This window comes from Bos indicus, chromosome 21 (genome assembly GCF_029378745.1).
Source record: "Bos indicus isolate NIAB-ARS_2022 breed Sahiwal x Tharparkar chromosome 21, NIAB-ARS_B.indTharparkar_mat_pri_1.0, whole genome shotgun sequence".
Lineage (NCBI taxonomy): Eukaryota > Metazoa > Chordata > Mammalia > Artiodactyla > Bovidae > Bos > Bos indicus.
Window position 1 is genome coordinate 52,447,941 of NC_091780.1, and position 20,477 is coordinate 52,468,417.

A 20,477-nucleotide genomic window follows, 5' to 3' on the forward strand; every position below is an offset into this window, starting at 1 on the left:
ATGTCAAAATTTTTTCTTGAGATAATATGCACTTATGTATTATAGAATATTCCAATTGATAAAGCAGACAAGAAATACAATAAAACTAACACTATTCATCCCAAGATGTTGGAGACAATGTGTAAATACTTTTTATTTTCCCCCTGCTATATTTTTTAATGTAAAAATAGATTAGTCCATTTAAAAATTTAAGCTTCAGTCTGAGTGTGAAGGCAGGAGAAGACAAAAGTCCCAGCTTGAGCTTAAAGATAATCAGGCTGAGAGAGTTAATTCTCCTTTACTCAACTTTTTTTCTCTATTCAACATCCAGTGGATTGGTTATGCCCAGCCTCAATGGATATGGTAATCTGCTTTCTTCAGGCTACTGATTTAAGTATAATTTCTTTTGGAAACACACTTAGAGACACACTCAGAATAATGTTTAACCAAATATCTGAGCACCCTCTGGCCTAGTCAACTTGACACATAAAGTTAACCATCCCACAACATAATCCTTTATTATCTCTTTTGCAATAATCTGTTACAGAAAATTAATTGTATTTCATTTGAATTAGTACATTTTTGTTTTACATGTTTTGGGACTAATGTCTAAAATTTTTATTATAATTCACAATTTTGCATTAAAATTCTCTTTATAAACCCAGGTGTATTCACTGTAAACTCAGAATTTAGCTATGCATTTATTTCTAAAGCTTAATACTTACATTTATATGATGTATTTAATCTTCTGAAGTACAATCCAAAGCCAATTTTCATTCAATGTGCATATCTGAAGCAAAAACATCTATAAAGAAGTATATTTTGATATTCTAGAAGGAGTCATTAATGGGAGGCTATTCACAGCAGGCTTATCTTCAAAAGTGATTGGGAAGAAGTCTTAAAGATGAATAAGTGTTGAAGATAACTTTTCTTTAATGCCAACAGTTGTTGAAAGTTCGTTTTAGCTATGAGAAATGAATACTAGTATTTTTCGTTGAATAGTCTGATGCTAATGTGACTCTAAATTTACTCCATGGTGACAGAAATTAAATGAAGTTTTTCTGAGTAACTAAAACTACACAAAAGCAAGTTATATCTTTAACAGAAGCATGAAAAAGAAACCACTTGGAAGTGTAATATAAATTTAGATTGGCTAAATATTAAAATGCTCATATGAGTGGTTTTTTCTCTTTCCTGGAGAGAAGTTGATTTGCAAATTGAGCCCTTTATTGTTTTTATTGTCTAAAATCTTTCCTGATGTAGAAATTCTTATATTTTAGAAATCACTCCTACTTTGCTTATCTTCCTGTGCCATCATATCCATCAGCAATTTGATGATCCCCACATCTTTCTCTGTGCCTAGACCTCTCGACCAAACAAGAAGTTATGGCAATGAAACATGTAAAATATCATGTAGGAAATGTGTTGCCAGTCCAGGTTCGATGCACGATGCTGGATGCTTGGGGCTGGTGCACTGGGACGGCCCAGAGGGATAGTATGGGGAGGGAGGAGGGACGAGGGTTCGGGATGGGGAACACATGTATACCTGTGGCGGATTCATTTTGATATTTGGCAAAACTAATACAATTATGTAAAGTTTAAAAATAAAATAAAATTAGAAAAAAAAAAGAAGTTAGAAATGAGTGTTCATGTAAAAATATGCTAAATCAATGTTTGAATTTGTTGAATATTTTTTCTGCATCTATTGAGATGACAGTGTGATTTTTATCCTTCATTTTTAATACAGTACATCAAGTTAATGAATTGTGGATATTGAACTATGCTGCACTCTTGGATTTAATCTTTTTGACCATTTAAAATTATCATAAAATGATAATTTAAAAGCATTATTTAATTCAGTTTACTAATTGAAGATGTTTACATCTATGTTCACCAGAAATATTGAATAATTTTCTTGTTTTTCTTTCCTTTTTTTAGTGTCTTTGTTTTTGATGTCAGGGTAATACTAGTCTCTTAGAATGAGTTTGAAATTCTTCGCTCCTTTTAAACGTTTGGGGAGACTTTGAGAATAGGTACTAGCTCTTCTTTAAATGTTTGGTATAATCGTACTGTCAAGCTGTCTGATCCTGGAATTTTGTTTCTTGGGAGCTCTTTTTATTACTGACTCAACTGCATTACTGGTAATCAATTTGGTAATATTTTATATTTCTTCTTGATTCAGTTTTGGAAGGTTGTATATTTCTAAGAACATTTCCATGGTTTTCCAGTTTATTGGTGTATAGTTATTTGCTGAAACTCCAATATGTTGGCCACCTGATGTGAAGAACTGATTCATTTGATAAGACCCTGATGCTGGGAAAGATTGAAGGCGGGAGAAGGGGACGACAGAGGATGAGATGGTTGGATGGCATCACCAACTCAATGGACATGAGTTTGAGTGAACTCCAGGAGTTAGTGATGGACAGGGAGGCCTGGCGTGCTGCAGTCCATGGGGTCGCAGAGAGTCAGACACGACTGAGCGACTGAACTGAACTGACAGTTATTTGTAATAATCCCTTATAATGTATTTCTGTGGATCAGTTGTTACTTCTCCTTCTATTTCTGATATTGATTATTTGAAATCTCTCTTTTGTTTATGATGAATCTAAAATCTCTCTTTAATTTATGATGAATCAGGCCAAAGGTTTATCAATTTTATCTTTTCAGAGAATGAGACCTTAGACTCCTTGATCTTTTCTATTTTATTAGTCTCTATTTCATTTATTTCTGCTCCAATCTTTATCGTATCTTTCCTTCAACTAACTCTGGGATTTGTTTGTTCTTCTTGTTCTAGTTTCCTTAGATGTAAGGTTATGCTGCTTGAGATATTTTTTTCTGGTTCATTAAGGAAGACTTTTATCACCATAATCTTCATCTTTGGAGCTGCATTTGCACAATGCTATAGATTTTGAATTGCTGTGTTTCATTTTCATTTATCTCCAGATAATTAAAAATTTCCTCTTAGGATTCTTCACTCGTCCCTTGCTTATTTAGTAGCGTAATTTTTACCCTCCATGTGCTTGAGTTTTTAGCATCTTTTTTCTTGTAGCTTATTTCTGATCTCTTACTGCCTAGTTAGAAAAAAATGCTTCATGATTTCTGTTTTTTAAACTTATTGAGTCTTGTTTTGTGGCCTAAAATGTGCACTCTAATCCCATAATCTCTTTCATGTATATTATTCAAGTGATTTAGGAAAATGATTCTCAAAGTCTCATCTCCTTTATTAAATCACTTAAAAATATTATATACTTATTATTTTTCTTATTTATATTCATTTCAATGTAATTAATTGTTTCACATGTGTGTTCCCTACTAAACACTAGTTTTCAGCAAAATTATATAACCATATTTTTAAAAAATTAGTGACTAACACATTTATTCATTCAATACAACTATAAATGATGAACGAATGAACATTTTGAACTAGATTCTTCTTTGGTCTCTCTGTCTACTTATGTCAATTTTGTGTTCTGTATCTTCATTATTAAATTTTATAAAAATTGTGCTGCCTAATTTATTAAAATCATTCATTTATACAATCATTTAGTGTTTAAATTATAAATTTTGTAGTTTTATATTTTAATATCTTTTATCTTTTGCATAGAAGCAGTTATATGCCTAATTTTAATTGGAGTTTGGTATTAAAAAGATCTATATATCAGGGCCTAGAGAACAAAATACAGAGCATGGGACTATGACTAGGAAATTTCTGTTTCAAGGAGTTTTCTTTTCTCATAAATTATATTAACCAATAGATTTGTATTGTGGCAAAATTATCTTAGAGGACATTGTGAATTAAGAAACTTTACCATTATTTGTCCTTTAAAGATGGACAGCCCTTACTTCTGGTATAGGCATGCATAAGAGAAGAACCTTTCTCTACAAAGCTAGTTCATTCCTGGGCAATTTTCCTATCCACCTACTTTGTGCCTAGTATTTGTTTTCATCTCTCTACTTCATGAGTCTTAGTTCTGTATTTTTGTTTTCTAGTATATTTGGTTATATTTTGTGTGTATTTAATATTTTGAGTTTTTTATCCTAATTCATTGACTTTTTCTTTTAAGATTTCTTCCTTCATGTATTCCTTTCTTTTTTTTTTAAGAGTATATTTCTTCCTTTTTTCTTTCCTTCAATAATTGCTTATTTACAAGTTCATGTCTAAGTATACTTATAGGAGAATAAAGGCTATTTTAAACTGTTTTATGACCTTAAATGCATTTTCTGTTATCTATATAATTGCCATGCCTTATAGCAGTACAATGAAAAGGTGACTTGTTACTTATCGATACCAGTATCAAGATCATTGAGATAGCCAAGCTGAAATTGAATAATAAAACTTTAGAGTTGGAGGACCTTAAAGATTATTTAATAATGCAGTTTCTGCATTTGCATATAGATAAGGTCAGTAGAAATTGAATTACTTGTGTAAAGTCATATATTTAGTTTGAGACAGGGTAGGCGGGGATACCTGTTCTTTGATACCTTTGCAAAGCTTTTTATACTGAATTCCATGACTTCTCTTGGTCTGACATTCAAGACTGACACTCTTAAAAGTAACCAGATATCAAAGATACTATAAAACTCTGATGTGATGATTATTATGTACATAGTATTATGATATAGTGTATTATTATGTAGAAGAGAGATACTCTAGATATATAAATGTATGATATACATTGGCATATAGAATGTAATTGTAGTCATAGAGAATGAAACATAACAAGAGAAAATGGTATCAAATTGGGCTTTGGATAGCTGTAATACTAATAGGTTGGATAAAAATAGAAGAATAAAAATAGCATTATAAAATGTAAAAAGAAAACCTGGATAGAAGAAAATCCAGAAAAGACCAAAGGAGCAAAGATTTTTAAGAAGCAGAAAATAAAATGAAGAAGATGAGAAGTGAAAATGTCCATTAGTTTGCATACATGTGGGAGATTTTTGTCATTAGAACAAGTTATGTCTGTAAATTATTGGACCAAACTGAAGTTTAAGTTATTAGGGGAGTCCTTGTGAGGAGATCTTAAGGAGATAGTGACAAAATTTTTTGCTTGACCAAACCGTACTCAGGCTCCTGAACCTTCTCCTAGGCCTATCTGTAGACTTTTTATATAATTCAACTTTGGCAAGAGTCTGGCTAAGTCACTTTAGTAAGAATCCTCCACCCCCACTCGGACTCCCTCTTCAATATCTGATCACACTGATATCCGATCAGATTTCTTATTTTGCACAATCCCCCAGGGGATATCTGATCACTCTGGTCCATCTTTAGCAAGACATCTATTAGATGGGCTTCGCCAGAATTCCCCATGCCCCTGGTGTTTTCCCTTATTGTACATCTATGGACCACAACCCTGTTCTTTGGCTGTAAAGTCCCACTTGCATGTGCTATATTTGGAGTTAAATCCAATCTATCACCCACACTGCAAAACTTCATCATAGTATTCCCTATATCTGTTATGATAGTGATACCCCCACCCTCCAAATAAAGTTTTTCTTGCTGTGATTTGACACAAGTCTTTGAACATTTTTTTTCTTAAACAATATATAATAAATTAGAGTAATTTGTCAAAAAGTTTACTATCAAAGGGTAAGAAGTATAATGTATTATTTGGAGAGAAAAGTACAGTGTAGAAACTTCTGTTTAATTTTTATGCTATGTAAATAATAAAATAAAGATAAGACTTAAATCAGAAATTAGAAAATTATATGAGAAAGCAGGAAGACTCAGTGACTAAAAATCTTCCAGAAGGCTGGAGGGCCTGCCTGGGAGCTTACTTGCCATAGCAGAGAAGGACTGTAGAGATGTACATGGCTGTGGACTGAGAAAAATGGGGTGTTTTTTGTTGCAATGACTTTTGTCTTCTCAGGGAAGCAGGGGTAGGATATGGAGAGGCTGAGGAGTGAAAAAGGGAGGAAGAAGGAGGAAGAATCAAAGTGTGGGAATTGTGAGAGAATTTTGAATTAACTATTGAAGTGAATTGAAGAGCAATTTTGTCATAATATACAGCAAGTTTGGGACAAAAAGAGAATTAGAATATGAATCTCTTGACGTGCAGTACAAATAATATTAGGCTGTTGCAAGTGTAATTGTGATTTTGGACCGTGAATTTTAAATCATTATAACTAGGCTCAAACACACCTTTAATAATTAAAGTAGGAACCATAACAATCAACACATTTTTTGCCAATAAGAAATAAGTTTATTTCTGTAGCATAAAAATTTATACTTTGGGATTTGATAAACTCTTGAAAAGCATTTTCTACCTCTGGCTGGTTGTGGAAAAGTTTTCCCTGCAAATAGTTGTCAAGATGCTTAAAAGCAACTGTGATGTTGGAGAAGACTCAAGAGTCCCCTGGACTGCAAGGAGATCCAACCAGTCCATCCTAAAGGAAGATCAGTCCTGGGTGTTCATTGGAAGGACTGATGTTGAAGCTGAAACTCCAATCCTTTGGCCACCTGATGCGAAGAGCTGACTCATTTGAAAAGACACTGATGCTGGGAAAGATTGAAGGCAGGAGAAGGGTATGACAGAGGATGAGATGGTTGGATGGCATCACTGACTCAATGGACATGAGTTTGGGTGAACTCCAGGAGTTGGTGATGGACAGGGAGGCCTGACATGTTGCAGTCCATGGGATCCCAAAGAGTTGGACACAACTGAGAGACTGAACTGAACTGAACTGATGGTGGATGAGACAAAATTTCATAGCCCAATTCGTTCAACTTCTGAAGCATTGGTTGTGCAACGTGCAGTCAGGTGTGGTGGAGAAGAATTGGGCCCTTTCTGTTGACCAATGCTAAGTGCAGGCATTTCAGTTTTCAGTGTATCTCATCAATTTGTTGACCATATTTCTCAGATGTAATGGTTTCACGAGGATTCAGAAAGCTGTAGTGGATCAGCTGGGCAGCAGACAACCAAACAGTGACCATGACCTTTTTATTTTATTTGGCTTTGGGAAGTGCTTTGGAATTTCTCAGTCCAACCACTGAGCTGTTCATCACTGGTTGTCTTATAAAACCCACTTTTCATCGCACATTACAATCTGATCGAGAAATGAGTCATTGTTGTTGTGTACAATAAGAGAAGCTGACACTTCAAATCGACATGTTTTAAAAATCTTTGGTCAGTTCATGAGACACCCATTTTTGAGCTTTTTCACCTTTCCAATTTGCTTCAAATGCCAAACAACCATAGAATGGTCAATGTTGAGTTCTTTGGCAACTTCTCTTATAAAAGGATTAGCTTTGATGATTGCTCTCAATTGGTCATTGTTAACTTCCAATGGCCAGGCACTACACTCCTTAACTTCAAGACTGTCATCTCCTTTGCAAAACTTCTTGAACCACCACTGCATTGTATGTTCCTTAGAAGTTTCTGGGCCATTATTGATGTAGAAAATTATATCCAGTGCTTTACAACTCATTTTAAACACAAGTAAGAAAATTGCTTGAATTTGCTTTTTGTCTGACATCATTTCCATGATTTACACACACACAAAAAAAATCAAATAAAAAATATAAAGTGAGAAATGTGCATTAAAATTATATATAGCAAAAAATAAAATGATGTATAGCATAATCACATTTGAGATTGGATTCCAAGATCAAAGACAAATTTCAACAATGCAAAACCTGCAATTACTTTTGCACCTACCTAATATCCTCTCAGATAGGTACTAAGCTTAAATATAAAGTAAAAAATAATTGGATGTTTTAGGAGCTATTGATATGTTATTTGTTTAATATATATGAACAAGCACTAAAGGGGTAAAAATTTAGCACCAGTGATATCTTACATGAGAGAAAACTCTACAATGTATCTATCTCTCATATTCACTCTGCTTAAAGGAAAGAAAGGAACTATAACTTGATATTTTAAAACTATGTCTGACAAGTTCAAAAAGTATAAGGGCTTGAAAGCAGAAGAACAAGATAGATTGAATTCCTGATTTCCATTTTAGACCAATATTTGAGCCACACAGCTGGTATGATTCATAAATTCAGGCCAATTTACTTGTATCAATTTATCGACCCATCAGCAGGGTATGAGAGCACCTGTCAAGCTTAATTTTTGCTAATCATATTAATATTTGTAAACTGTATTTTTGAAAGCTGATAAAAACATGAAAAGAGAAAAATTGAATTGTGTTTATTTGTTTAACTTTTTAAAATTTGAATATGTTTTGTTGTGTGCTTATCCTTTCCCAAATATGTATATATTATACAGCTCATTTGTCTACTGAATTTTTTTGGCTATCTTACAATTGATTTTCATGAGATTTATTATACTGAAGTGTTACACTTTGGCTCGAACAGACTGGTTACTAATGTTGATTTATAACCACCATATTCTTAAAGAATTTGAGGCAATTTGCACCAATTTATCAGCACTGGTTATTGATGATGGTACAATTTGCTCGTTTCACCTGGTCTTTGTAAGACTCCCAGTGAGGTTTGTCTTTGGAGCTGGTTACATGAAAATATGATGCCTAGCAGGGTACAGCAACCCTGTCTTGGTTCCAAAATGTTCCATAGCCACATCAGTGATTACTGATTTGAGAAAGAAGAGTATATGGTACAGACTTTACAGAGATAAGGGAATAGGGAAATCACACCAGATCAGTTCAGACTCCTTGCTATGAGGCAGCCCTTGGTTGTGATTCACATTGTGATTAATGCTGTTGCTATATTGTATTTTCCTGCAGTAAATGGTGGATTTGTAAACATTGCTATCTTGGGTTCTGTGAATACTGATTGGAAAATGAACCCTGTATAACTGGTACCATTGAAAAAGTGAAAGAAAGTGAGGCCACTCAGTCATGTCCGACTCTTTGCGACCCCACGGACGGTAGTCTACCCAGCCTCTCTGTCCAAGGGATTTTCCAGGCAAGAGTAAAGGAGTGGGTTGTCAGCCATCATTGCTATGCTATGCTAAGTCACTTCAGTCGTGTCCGACTCCGTGCGACCCCATAGACGGCAGCCCACCAGGCTTCCCCGTCCCTGGGATTCTCCAGGCAAGAACATTGGAGTGGGTTGCCATTTCCTTCTCCAATGCATGAAAGTGAAAAGTGAAAGTGAAGTCGCTCAGTCGTGTCCGACCCTCAGCGACCCCATGGACTGCACCTTCCAGGCTTCTTCATCCATGGGATTTTCCAGGCAAGAGTAGTGGAGTGGGGTGCCATTGCCTTCTCTGTTTAAGAGGTTATGTAGGGTCAATTTGGCTTTACTGAACGATTCATACATGTTATCAGATATTTCTGAGGAAAAGATGAGAACCTGATGGACATCTTTCAGGAAGCCTGGGAAGGAAGAGGGGACAGGAGGAAGGGAACCTGTGAAAGGAAGTCTCCAAGGTCTTCACCCTCATCCTTCACACCCCATAAATGTCCTAAACCTGCACGTGAAATGTCAGGCTCAGATCACGGAAAACCATGATCACCGAGCAGGACAGAATTAGGGCCACAAGCTCCTGGTGCTGAGTGAGCTGCCCAGGAGCAGCTTAGGAGCAGCTCGAGACAGACATTTCCATGAAGAGAACTGGAAGAAGCTCCATACACCAAGGGCTCTGCTTGATATGGTCTTTCTATATCTGGAGGTAATGCTGTCATGCCTTGAATCGACCACTCTGCATTGTCTGTCTTGGAGCATCTCACGTTGACCGGCAGGCTAAGGACAAGCTTATTGAAAGCAAGACCTTCCTTTTTAGTCCATTTAAACTTGTTCATTGCGTCCATGAAAGAAAGGTTTTTATACTGCTTAGGGCTTTTGATAATGAAAGGCCAGGTCGTGACTGGCCTGTAGATCTCCTTAACACCAATGAACTGAAGTTGCTCCATGATGTCTGGGATACTTGCACATCGAGTAAGATTAATTCTTGGGTAATAAAGAATGTATGAGAGACACATTTCATTCCCGGTGCTTAATCCTCCCCAAGTCATCCGGGCTCTATCTTTTGTGTTGTACCGACACTCAGTAATTAGATTATCTCCTGGTAAGATTGTTTGTTCTTCTTTTAGGTACTGAAACTCCTGGAAATTGAAATCAAAATTGTCATCATAAGCAAGTAATCTCATTTCCTCCCCTTTGTGAAAATGACACAGCCTGATGCCTCTGCCTGCCAGGTGAGCGTGGAGCAGAACAGCAAAAACATGGATGCCACTTGGCTTTTCAGCTTCCAAAGCCTCTTCCAGGCATTCCAGGGTGCAATGACCCTCAGACCGGAAGTCGGGCAGGCCCGGAGGGATGGTGTGAAAGAGGCTTACCCAGAGGCCAGCCTCAATCACCCCAGCATCGTATTTCCTTATATCTGCCGTATAAAATAATCTCAATCCAGAATTATCTATTAAGCCTTCCTTATATGTTGGATTGTCATAATGGACTTCCAGGAGCACATAATGAGGATCTAACGGAGTGCCAAGGGACAATCCAACATGAGGTGGATAGGAAAAAGCCTCTCCACCAATGGCCCAGGGGAAAATGACGGTCTCACAGGTGAGGAAGGCATCGGGCATGTTAGGGTGGTAACACTCGTGCCCGTCGTCCGGGACACTGTCACTGAAGTTGCTGCTGCACTGATAGAGCAGCATGTGATGGACCAGACTCTCATGGCCTTTCTGAATCACGGGCTCAACCTTTATGACATGATGCTTTTCCTGGAGCCTAGGAATCTTAAACAGTTGGCACCAGTATGTTGTACCTTTGTTTGGGATGGGAACGTCTTGATTGACCAGGTCAAAGTATGGTACGGCTGTAGACAACATACTGGTTTTCTCAGGATTCAGTAACTGCAGACTCTTGGTACCATGATTGGATTCATGGTACTTAGGACCTGCTTCTCCCACATCTTCATGGTGGTAGGCCCAGATCACCCTTACCGTGTTCTCCATTATACTCTTGTCATTTATGTCACACGTATGCAGTTCTCTGGCAAATTCAATTACTGTGTGTGTACTATTTTCCATGGCATATTCTAGGTGGTAATCTTGCTGAGCATCTTTTCTCAATTCTCTGTTTGCATTTGTAAAATAATCCTAGAGGTAGGGCCGCCCACGGGCCACCCCACCCATGATGATGTCGGCCGCTGCCATGGCCCCGGTGGACAAGAAACTGAAGCCCACGTAGCCGGCGGTCTGCACCTTGAGGCGGAATACAGATTAATTTAATAATTCAGTTTTTATAAGTCAAAATTATTTCTATTTTTATTTGTGATTTCTTTCCTAGACATTAACCACAGATAATTGAAAGAACAACTCCCTCCTTGCTATTTTATACCTGCCTTTAAAGTGCTGAGGTGTTGATTTACTTAAGGATTATACATACATTGCCTATTTGCAGGCAACTAATGAAGAGAAAAATAATACCTCTTCTGGAAATTTATTTAGCCTAAGGTACTTCACTTAAATTACTTTGAACAGAGTCAATTATGAAAATACGCCTTCAGTACTTAAATTTCAGATACTAACAGATATTTCCAAAAGGGATCTTATTTCTTACAATTTATGTGATATTTTGATAGCTGGAAAATAAGACACAATCATGTAAAGTGTTTTCTCCCAGAGTTCAACAGCAAAAATAAAGAACACAGAGCAGTCAAGAATGTTATTTTAAGAAATGGCAAAGATGGTAATTATTATATATTCAGAGATCCTGGACCCTACAAAAGCATTGTCTCAATTAGTTCAGCTCAGTCCCTCAGAGGTGTCCAACTCTTTGTGATCCCATGGACAGCAGCACTGCCAGGCCTCCCTGTCCATCTCCAACTGCTGGAGCTTACTCAAACTCATGTCCATCAAGTCGGTGATGCCATCCGACCATCTCATCCTCTGTTGTCCCCTTCTCCTGCCTTCAATCTTTCTCAGCATCAGAGTGTTTTCCATTGAATCAGTTCTTCTCATAAGGTGGCCAAAGTATTGGAGCTTCAGCTTCAGCGTCAGTCCTTCCAATGACTATTCAGGACTGATTTTCTTTAGGATTGACTGGTTTGATTTCCTAGCAGTCCAAGGGACTCAGGAGTCCTCACCAACACCACAATTCAAAAGCATCAATTCTTTGATGCTCAGCTTTCTTTATGGTCCAACTCTCACATCCATACATGACTACTGGAAAAACCATAGCTTTGACTAGACAGAACTTTGTCAGCAAAATAATGTCTCTGTTTTTTAATATACTGTCTAGGTTTGTAAAGCTTTTCTTCCAAGGAGCAAGTGTCTTTTAATTTCATGGCTGTAGTCACCATCTGCAGTGATTTTTTAGCCGAAGAAGATAAAGTCTGTCACTGTTCCCATTGTTACCCCATCTATTTACCATGAAGTGATTGGACCAGATTCCATGATCTTAGTTTTCTTGAATGTTGCATTTTAAGCCAGTTTTTTCACCCTCCTCTTTCACTTTGATCATGAGACTTCTTCGCTTTCTGCCATAATAGTGGTATTATCTGCATATGGTTATTGATATTTCTCCTGGCAATCCTGATTCCAGCTTGTGCTTCATCCAGCCTGGCATTTCACAATGACAGGTCTCAATTAATACTCCAGGTTAAATGATGGCATAGTGTCCCCATATTGTAAATGAAAAAAAAATAAAATGATTTAGCAAGGTCACGTAACTGCCAGAGTTTCATCCAGATAGGAGAAGGTATAATCCTCATTCAAAGAATATGATTCCGGTAGCTTAACTCAGGCATTCTTTATCCAATGTGTGTTTATTATGCTCCAAGTATTCTTCTAATGCTTTTGCAGTTATTGGACTTATCACTCATTATATTTCCCACATAACCCAGTGGTATCACATAACCCAGTGGTATAGATTGTATTATTATTCCATTTTACAAAGAGGTACATTTTACACTTTCCCAGAGAGTAGAGGAACTAAAATTCAAATCTTGAGAGCTCCAGAATCTCATCTCCTAAGAATTAAGCTATGTTGCTTTTCACAGCTTCTACTGACTGACCTCTAAATAATAATTTACTTTATTGAACATTCTCTGTGTACTAGGCACAGTGCTAAAAGCTTGTATGCCCCATATTGATAACAATACAAAATAATAATAACTCTTTATTGGAAGATGTTAAGGGAGGGCAGAAAAACAAAATTATAGTTAATGCTCAAACTCCAGTATTCTTGTTTGGAGAATTCTCCAGTATTCTTGTCTTCCATGGAAGACAAGCCTGGCAGGCTACAGTCCATGAGGTTACAAAGAGTCAGACATGACTCTCTATTTTCATAAGGATATGTGTTTCACTGGTTCTTTTCTATAACTGTTTTTCACTTTATTTTCATAAGGATATGTGTTCCCTGGTTCTTTTCTATAACTGTTTTTCTTCTAGTGATTTGATATGCTGAAGGAGACAGAAATGTATAAGCATAGTTATAGTATAAATGATAATGTGATAAGTGCTCAAAATGGTTATGGAGGACAAAGGAGAAAGTGGTTAATTCAGTTTTTAAAGAGTAAAGAGAGGAAATGCTACATAAGTACTTCAAAGCTGGGTCCTAAAGGAGAAGCAAGAGTTTTCTCTCTGTTCTCTGTGAGGAAATATCTTAATCCAAGTCATAGAGCTCAGACAGTATAGATAATGGTGAGCAACCTGGGGTAGTTGAACTTTGTACTCTTGAGAACTTATATGTGAGAAGGGGCAAGGATATAATAATTTAAAGCAAAGGAACAAACATTGTAATAATTTCTGTTTGTAGACTTATTAGGTGTTTTAAATATTTTGTCCAATTTATTCTGACAATATTCTGAGATAGATATTAGGATTTTTATTTTACAGATGAAGAAACTGAGCTATGTGGGAGTTACATTTCCTGTCCAACATGACACAATTGTGATTGAGAGATTCAGATTTAAAAAATAAGCCTCTTTCCAAAGGACATACACTTCTAACTCCATAGTAATGCCTACTCTGATTACAGAGGGCAAGTGAATAGTTTGAACCTCCCTATCTATGTAGTAATATATATATATATATATATACACACACATACACACACACATTTAAACATATATATAACATATATATATATATATACATTTAAGCATATATAACATATATTTATATTTAAACATATATATAAGATATATATTTCTATAAAGAAGACTATACATTTAAATAAGGATTTCTCAGTTAATCATTAAAACAAGAAAAAAATACTTAAATTTTTCCTTGGAAAATCAAATATGATAGATAACTTTAAACAAATCATTAAGCAAAAATTCATAGCATAAATTGCATGTAGCATTTCCTTCAAGCATAACTTCATGATAGTCAATGCCTGTTTGAAAAATAAATATATAGCATCTCTAAACACAAGGATTAAAGTACTTTCCTGAATTGACTTGTGTTTTGTACTTAAGTTATATGTTTCAATTAACCTGTTCAACTTCTTGCTATCTGTTTGTTTTTTTTTTTTTTTAACTAACGGCATAAATTTTCATGATGCTTATTCAGATCAGTCCTTGGGTAAAAGCACATATCTATAAATGAAACAGAATGCAATGCATCTTATAGTTTGGCTTTAAGTCCTTATTTTCCTTTTTTTTTTAAATTAGTGATTAGGTATCATTAAAGATGGAGCTTTGTATACATCTTCACATGGATGTATTTCAAAAAAATCCAAATGATGTGAAGCTTTATTTTATTATATTTTTCGGTTACTGTTATTCAGATGGAAACAAGAGAAAGTATAATGGCCACTGTGCTGTTTGGTTGACACTATATCACTTCTTCCATCTGAATTTGACTTTTCGTCTTGGAGATGCATTGCTCATACCATATCAGTCCTTGTGATTTTGAGTGATGCTCATCCTACCTTCTAGATTCCAGAGGTGGCCTCATAACCTAGACTTCCTCAGAGCCCTCTTTCATTGTTGTTTAGGTTGGAAATTATTTTTTCTAATGGTACCTTTCCAGGACAATTTTTTCTAGTTTTAACTGGAGAGATATTTTCTGTCCATCTGAAATTTAGATCATGACAGAACAATGGAGCTATTTTTGGAGACAATATTAAAGAGAAATATTAAGGCATATTTCTTACTGACAGTTTGTATAGAGATGCCTAGAAAATGAAGTCAACACAGAGAAGGTCATCACCATGAGTAAGAGAAAATCTCTCATATTACAGTAGTTTGGGGCCCTGAATCCATCCAACTTTTCATGGATGAGTGAATTAATATCTTTTTGTCTTTTACTTTCTCCCTCTGTCCCTTCCATCTTACCTATTGATTATCTTTTCTTTCTTTTTTCAGATTTAAGCTACTTTAAGAAGAGGTATCTATCAATATCAAAGGGTTCTTATTGCTAAAGGAAGTAACATTAAAAAATTAAATTATATATACTGTCAGGTTGCTGCTTTGCTAACATAGCTGAAGGCAGCTTAATAATGGCATGACACTATGACGACATCTCTGGGACCTTACTTTTGGGCACAAACCTCAGATGACTCAAGTTTCAAAAGCCTTTTGACTATAGACTTAGTCATTCAAAATACAAATTACAAAATGAGGACTTGAATGAGTTAGCTTGTGACACTGATACAATGGCTTGTAATAGAGGTTACTTGAATTTGAGTTTAGTCAGCTCTTCCCATATGGTTTAAGGTATGACTGTGAAACGAAAGAAGGGTTGTCCCAGAGAAGTTGGAAAGAGATGTTCTGTAGAAAAGAAATATCAATCAAATGTGTAAGCATATGTACCAAATTGTCATAATAAACAGGAGGAAGACATTATTTCAAAATTAACTGTTCGTATTTGTAATATAAAACCACAGATTAATAACTGGTTTTGGAAAAAAAAAAAAAAATTTTACCTGCTGCTACTGCTAAGTTGCTTCAGTCATGTCCGACTCTGTGCGACCCCATAGACGGCAGCTCACCAGGCTCCCCTGTCCCTGGGATTCTCCAGGCAAGAATACTGGAGTGGGTTGCCATTTCCTTCTCCAGTGCATGAAGGTGAAAAGTGAAAGTGAAGTAGCTCAATCCTGTCCGACTCTGAGCGACCCCATGGACTGCAGCCTACTGGGCTCCTCCGTCCACTGGATTTTCCAGGCAAGAGTACTGGAGTGGGGTGCCATCACCTTAGATTTAAGGGTAGATAATCCATCCAAATTATTCTAATTTGGGATCTGCTGAAAACCAGAGATTACCAACTGTTTAAGAGGATGAATGGTAAGGTAAGATTTCAATTTCCAGCAGTATCACAGATTACAGACACTGAATAAACCTCCTATTGAAAACAACTAAAAAAAACATAGAATGCACTGATTAAATACTTAATATTTCAAATCTAATGCCAAGCTGACAAAAAGTAGCAAGTCCTTAGAGGCCAAAAATAAAGTATTAACTGAAAGACAGGAAGACAGACAAATACTAAAGCTAGTTTTTGATCTGACATTATGTTCTGAACCTCAATGTGCTTGAGCTTTTGCTTTAGATATTTCAGAGGACAATGGAGCTAGATTTAAAGATTTAAGGCTTACCCAAGGCAGCAAGTCAAAGAGCATCTAAGATAAACTTGGGATGCCAAAGGGCTTCATCCACATTATAAAGATGAGTGAAAAATTAACCTCTAAACCTATGCAAATTAGGGTTCAGTATGGAATATATGAAATTTTACTGTCAAAAACTTTCAAGCAAACAGTTTATTTTAGAGAAATAACATCTTTAAGACAACCCCAATTTCTGTGTCTCCATAAAGATCAACAATTAAATAGCTATCCACAAAAATAAATAAATAAAAAACCCAAATGGCTCAGAGAGAGCTCAGGAGTGTCCTTAAGAAACTTCAGAAATACAGTGGAACAAACAAGTTGAGAATTACTACATAAAACAAAGGAAGAAGGTTTTCATTTTGCCTGCATCATCCAATCCTCTACACCAGAATTGCTCAGTGCCAAGAAGGAACTCCTCAGCCAGAAAGAATTCCCCTCACTGGCAGCTGGAGAGCAGAGTGAATAATCAGCTTCCCCAACCTTTCAGGGCAGGCACAAATACCTACTTTAGTTTAATCACACCCAAAGATCAGCAAACCTGAGACATATAGAAATGGCTAGGAACAAGAAAGAACGGAGACTACCAATATCAGCTATGGAGCTTGAGCAACCATGGTCTTCAATCCTCTTCTGAGGATTCTGCTTTCACCACTGAAGAATCAATGGCCAGCACAGCTGCCACTAGCCCCTCTGCAGATTTCACTGGTTTTCCCCCACAGGTGTTAATGTTTGCAGAAGCCCTTCACCTGGATTCCTTTACATCCCCTTAGCCTCTGTTCTGAACCCACAGGAGCCATACCCACATCTATCTCAGACCTCTGTGGCTGGGTGGGTGCAATACACCCACCTAGATTACCATGGCAGCACCCCCTGCCATACAAACACACATACTATGAATGTGCTTATGACTAACACATCCAGCTATGCACTTACACAATGTCCACAGCTGTATGCAAAGCTGTGGCACAATCAACACTTAAGGCTTCAGCAGCTGGCAGTGTGCTCACAGTTGCTTCTGGCCTTGACCTCCACTACTAGATATGTGTTTTCAGCTGACCCTCACCCCACATGGGTAACTGCAATTGGTCCCCACAGAAGAATGTGTGCATACCACCTACTCTAGCCATTACCATGGCCTGATATGGTCCCTAGCTGCTGAAACTGGGGGGCACTGCTGAGAAAGCCCACAGCTTTGCAGCCACTAAGGACCTCCTGCTGTTCGTGTCAAGGTGCAGGCATTTGTCAATGTGAAGAGCCTCAGTAGCCCGAGCCAATCAGACATTACACTCCCTAGAACCCAGAGCTGCCACACAGTCCTCACTTGGCACCCTGAACATGTAGACTTGGTGTCACAAAACACTCCAGCATGCTCCACCTGTGGGTGCATGTCTTTCCTTACTGAAGTATGTCCACAAAGCCTGGAAGAGGAGACTGCTTCTTTTACATGTGCAGACCTATGTAAGTCTACAGGGATCAGGGATAATCAGAAACATAACTCCACCAAAGGAACACAGTACAACGAAATGCAGAACCATGAACTGCTCAACAAAGAATTCAAAATAATTGTTGTAAATATGATCAGACATCAAGAGCACTGATAAACATTTACCAAAATGAGTGAAAATATAAGATCAAAATAAGAAGTTCAACAAAGAGAGAGAAAACATAATTTAACCAAGGAAGTAAAAAATCTATATACCATAAATGGGGTTTAGATGAAAGAAACTGAAGAAGATACATGTAAATGAAAATATAAACTGTACTAATGGATCAGATCCCTGGGTTGGGAAGATCCCCTGGAGGACGACATGGCAACCCACTCCAGTATTCTTGCTTGGAGAATCCCCATGGATGGAGGTGCCTGGCGGACTACAGTCCATGGGGTTGTAAAGAGTCAGATACGACTGAGCAAATAAGCACAGCACACAATGGATCAGAAGAGTTAATGTTGTTAAAATGCTCACACTATCCAAAGCCAACTATTGATTTAATGTCAGTTCAGCTCAGTTCAGTCATTCAGTTGTGTCTGACTTTTTGCAACCCCATGGACTGCAGCATGCCAGGCCTCCCTGTCCATCACCAACTCCCGGATTTTACCCAAACTCACGTCCATTGAGTCGGTGATGCCATCCAAACATCTCATCCTCTGTCATCCCCTTCTTCTCCCACCTTCAATCTTTCCCAGTATCAGGTCAATGTAATCCCTATCAAAATTCCAATGGCATTATTCAGTAAATAAAAAAAAAAATCCTGAAATTTGTATAGAGCCACATAAAACTCTAACTAGCCAAAATAATCTTTAGAAAGAACAAAGCTTGAAGCAGCACACTTCCTGATTACAAACTATATTACAAAGCTATAGTAACCAAAACTATATGGTACTGTCATAAAACCAGACACATAGACCAATGGAACAGAATCAAGAAACCAGAAACAAATCAATGCACATATATTCAACTAATATTTAACTAGGCTTCCCTAGAGGATCAGTGATAAAGAGTCTGCCAGGCAATGAAGGAGATGCAGTTTCGATCCCTGGGTAGGTAAGATCCTATGGAGAAGGAAATGGCAACCCACTCCAGTATTCTTGCCCAGGAAATCCCATAGACAGAAGAGTCCATGGGGTTGGACACAATTTAGTGACTAAATGAAAAACAACAGTACTTGACAAAGCACCAAAATTTCTCATTGGAGACATACAGTTCATCTATGAATGATGATTAAACGATTTCTACATATAATAGCAGACTGGTTCCAAATAGGAAAAGGAGTACGTCAAGGCTGTATATTGTCACTGTGCTTAGTTAACTTATATGCAGAGCACATCATGAGATACATGGGCTGGATGAAGCACAAGCTGGAATCAAGACTGCTGGGAGAAATATAAATAACCTCAGATATGCAGATGACACCACCCTTATGGCAGAAAGTGAAGAGGAACTAAAGAGCCTCTTGATGAAAGTGATGAAAGAGAAGAATGAAAAAGTTGGCTTAAAGCTCAATATTCAGAAAATTAAGATCATGGTATCTGGTCCCATCACTTCATGGCAAATAGATGGAGAAACAGTGGCAGACTTTATTTTTTCTGGGCTCCAAAATCACTGATGATGGTGATGGCAGCCATGAAATAAAAAGACGCTTACTCCTTGGAAGAAAAGTTATGACCAACCTAGACAGTATATTCAAAAGCAGAGACATTACTTTGCCAACAAAGGTCTGTCTAGTCAAGGCTATGGTTTTTCTAGTAGTTATGTAGGATGTGAGAGTTGGAGTATAAAGAAAGCTGAGCACTGAAGAATTGATGCTTTTGAACTGTGGTGTTGGAGAAGACTCTTGAGAGTCCCTTGGACTGCAAGGAGATCCAACCAGTCCATCCTAAAGGAAATCGGTCCTGAATGTTCATTGGAAGGACTGATGTTGAAGCTGAAACTCCAATACTTTGGCCACCTGATGCGAAGAGCTGACTTGTTTGAAAGACGCAAGCTGGGAAAGATTGAAGCGAGGAGGAGAAAGGGATGACAGAGGATGAAATGGTTGGATGGCATCACCGACTCAATGCACATGAGTCTGAGTGAACTCCGGGAGTTGGTGATGGACAGGGAGGCCTGGCGTGCTGCGGTTCATGGGGTCGCAAACAGTTGGACACGACTGAGTGACTGAACTGAACTGAACTGAACTGAACATGTAATAAAATGAAACTGGATCCCTGTCTTACACCATTCACAAAAATTAACTTGAAACAAATTAAAGACTTAATTGTAAGACCTGAAGCCATAAACTCCTAGGAGAAAACATTTGGAAAGAAGTTCTCTGATATCAGTCCTGAAAGTGACTTTTTGTATATGAAACCAAAACCCAAGCAACAAAAGCAAAAATTTATAAGGAAGGAATTGGTTGAATTAAAAAGTTTATGCACAGCAAAAGACACAATCAACAAAATTAAAAGGTGATCTACAGAATGGGAGAATGTATTTGTAAACCATATATCTAAAAAGGGATTGATGTC

The 20,477-nt window shown here is 37.1% G+C and overlaps 1 long non-coding RNA gene and 1 pseudogene across 2 annotated transcripts in view; both read right to left on the reverse strand.

Moving 5' to 3' along the window:
• LOC139178234 (uncharacterized) overlaps positions 1–20,477 on the reverse strand; it is a 169,358-nt gene that overhangs the window by 99,479 nt on the left and 49,402 nt on the right. The window lies entirely within an intron of this gene.
• Positions 7,061–11,136, reverse strand: LOC109575220 (DBH-like monooxygenase protein 1 pseudogene; annotated as a pseudogene).